We start from the raw sequence: 3,356 nt of genomic DNA on the forward strand, positions 1-3,356 counted from the left end.
TGCAATCCTAATGAGATTAGGAGTTTTGAATCAAAATTGGATTCCTACTTGGAGTAGGATTCCTAGAGTCCTAATCGGATTAGGACTTCGGATTCAAATAGAGTCCTAATTGGATTAGGACCAAAATTAAATATGTCCTAATTTGGATTAGGATTCCTTAAATCCTAATTAATTATTAATCTAATGAATCAACATGACTCCTAATTGGATTAGGATTGAAGAGTTCAATTGAGTCATGGTTCATTCAAGTTCTAATTGGATTAGGACTAGCATAGATTGAACCCGATTGATTCATGATTTGGTTAATCCTAATTAGATTAGGACTAAACCATGAGAAGGGCACCTAATCCTCTTTGGAAGAGGATTGGGTTAACCAAGTAAGAGGGGCATGAGCCCCTCTCATCCTTGATTAGGTGCGGCATGAAGAGAGGGGGTCGGCGCCCCCTCTTGGAAAGTAGTCAAGGGCTCCTAACTTGTAGGAGCCCTTCATCCTTATTAAAAGAGGACTAGGGCCGGCGCCCTAGATGAAGCTTTTCTCCTCTTCAAGCCGTGGCCACCTCCCTCTATCTCCTCTTGGTTCAGCCGCAAGCAAAGGGAGAAGAAAAGTCCAAGAGTTGGCGTCCTCCTCCCCTTCCCTTCCTTCATCCAACGCAAGGAAGAAAAGAGGGCTGCGTGGGGATTCTTCTTCTTCCTCTTCTTCATCCTTCTTCTTCCTCCTCTCAAGCACAATCAAGGGTTGATTGAAAGAGAGGAGATCAGCCATCAAAAGAAGTCTTTGTAAGGGAGCTAGCACCCCGGAAAGACAAGAAAGCTTTGATCGGTCCTCTGCTTCGTGTGGATACCCGTAGAGGCCGGACGTTTGAACGGCTTCAAACGAACCCTCATCCTAAAACCACGATCATCAGTTTGCGGTGATCATCTATCCGCACAAGGTGAAGATCTGATCTTCTAAAGGTTTTAAAAGTTTTTAATTCTTGCCTAACTACGAACGGTTCATGAAACAACGTTCATACGATGAACGTCGATCCCGCACATGCCTCTTCTGCTGCCATCTGATTTAATTTTTGAAATATCAGCGGCATGGGTGGGTTCCCAACAGGGTGTGGGTCGCGCGCTTAAGCGCCATCCATTTTCGGGGCTAGTTGATTCGGCAGGTGAGTTGTTACACACTCCTTAGCGGATTTCGACTTCCATGACCACCGTCCTGCTGTCTTAATCGACCAACACCCTTTGTGGGATCTGGGTTGGCGCGCAGTTGGGCACCGTAACCCGGCTTCCGGTTCATCCCGCATCGCCAGTTCTGCTTACCAAAAATGGCCCACTTGGAGCTCTCAATTTCGTGGCACGGCTCAACGGAGCAGCCGCGCCGTCCTACCTATTTAAAGTTTGAGAATAGGTCGAGGGCGTTGCGCCCCCGATGCCTCTAATCATTGGCTTTACCCGATAGAACTCTCTCGCGGGCTCCAGCTATCCTGAGGGAAACTTCGGAGGGAACCAGCTACTAGATGGTTCGATTAGTCTTTCGCCCCTATACCCAAGTCAGACGAACGATTTGCACGTCAGTATCGCTTCGGGCCTCCACCAGAGTTTGCTCTGGCTTCGCCTCGCTCAGGCATAGTTCACCATCTTTCGGGTCCCGACAGGCATGCTCCAACTCGAACCCTTCACAGAAGATCGGGGTCGGCCGGCGGTGCACCCCCTGTGGAGAGGGGTTCCCGCCCGTCAGCTTCCTTGCGCCTTCCGAGTTTCGCGCGCCCGTCGACTCGCACGCATATCAGACTCCTTGGTCCGTGTTTCAAGACGGGTCGGATGGGGAGCCCGCGGGCCATTGCCTGGAGCGCGTCGGTGCCCCGGGGGGCACGCCGAGAAGGCGCGCGCCGCATCCCCGGCCGTGCCGACGGCACCTCCGCGGGCGGGATCGACCGCCCGGGCTTCGGCCGCCGGCGCGGCCCGCACCCCGAGCCGAGCGGCGGACCGGCTCGTCGCCGTTCCGCATCCGGCCGAGGCGCATCGCCGGCCCCCATCCGCTTCCCTCCCGGCAATTTCAAGCACTCTTTGACTCTCTTTTCAAAGTCCTTTTCATCTTTCCCTCGCGGTACTTGTTCGCTATCAGTCTCTCGCCCGTATTTAGCCTTGGACGGAATTTACCACCCGATTGGAGCTGCATTCCCAAACAACCCGACTCGCCGACAGCGCCTCGTGGTGCGGCAGGGTCCGGGCCGGACGGGGCTCTCACCCTCCCTGGCGCCCCTTTCCAGGGGACTTGGGCCCGGTCCGTCGCTGAGGACGTGTTAGATGTATGCCCTAGAAGCCAATTTGGCTGACACATTGTTGATTCTAGGGACATAATTTTGTACTTGACTATTTATTATTGAATAAATAAAAGGCATCTTTTTCATTCATATTGTTTATGTGTCTATGAATCGTCCAAGAAATTAATAAGATGATGATACATATTCTCAAGAGTTGAGAATTTGAGCCATGTATCATTGGTGATTAATTTCTAAATGCTCCTGATCAATGGATCATCACGAGGACGGTGATCGATCCGATCAGTGCACAGATCACTTTCCTTCTGGATGGACGAGACTTGAGTCCACAGTGTAGGGACACTGAAGTGATAGTGCAGGTGCTTGTTAGAGAACAAGGGTACTGAGCGTGACCAAGACAAGAAGTCACTTGGATGTCTATCCACTCGTCAGTGACTTACTTGATGTTGCAGTAGTGTGACTGGTCCTTTGACCTGCGGTGCTTCGGCTACTCACAGTGAGGTTATTGTAGTTTGACTGCACACATACATGGTCTCTAGCCATATGGGTCCATGCAGTGTAGATTGGCTGCAGTAGGTTCACTGTAGGAGTAGGGTATGCACCTATAAGGAATCTATCGACCTTGATAGAAGAGGAGTGATCCTATGTGATTTGTTAGACTGAGTTCTAAGACCTTGGCCAGGGCAGTAAAGTGGAGAAAGAGTTTTCCACTATCGAACTCAAGTCGAATAAATCTTGACATATGACAGACGATGGGGTTTGACGAGTTGTCCATGACCTCCGTCCTGTAGGGATCCACGATAGTAGGACTGTATCACATGTTAACTGCACCTAGAGGTTCATCATTCCATTCTGCTGGGTAGCCACTACATGCTGCTAGGTGTCACTGGTGGATGGTGGGACTCATAGGGATTATCTTGATGATCGATAAACCCTAATGAGTTGAGTTGGAATCGTTCCAACCCATTGAAAGGAGTTTTCAATGATATAGTGATAGGGATCACAATATATCTCACTACCAGTCAGAATAGAACCTATGGGGTCACACACACTAGAAATATTGACCGATCCGATGGTTGAAATCGT

General features: G+C 50.1%; 1 pseudogene; it reads right to left on the reverse strand.

Annotated features, from left to right (window-relative positions):
* Positions 1-981: 981 nt before the first annotated feature.
* LOC148702161 (25S ribosomal RNA) lies at positions 982-1,788 on the reverse strand (annotated as a pseudogene; the record flags this gene model as incomplete).
* Between the last annotated feature and the right edge of the window lie 1,568 nt (positions 1,789-3,356).

Source organism: Phoenix dactylifera, chromosome 10 (assembly GCF_051530095.1).
Source record: "Phoenix dactylifera cultivar Ajwa chromosome 10, Ajwa_hap1_PhDact_Kaust_v1.1, whole genome shotgun sequence".
In the NCBI taxonomy this organism is placed as follows: domain Eukaryota; kingdom Viridiplantae; phylum Streptophyta; class Magnoliopsida; order Arecales; family Arecaceae; genus Phoenix; species Phoenix dactylifera.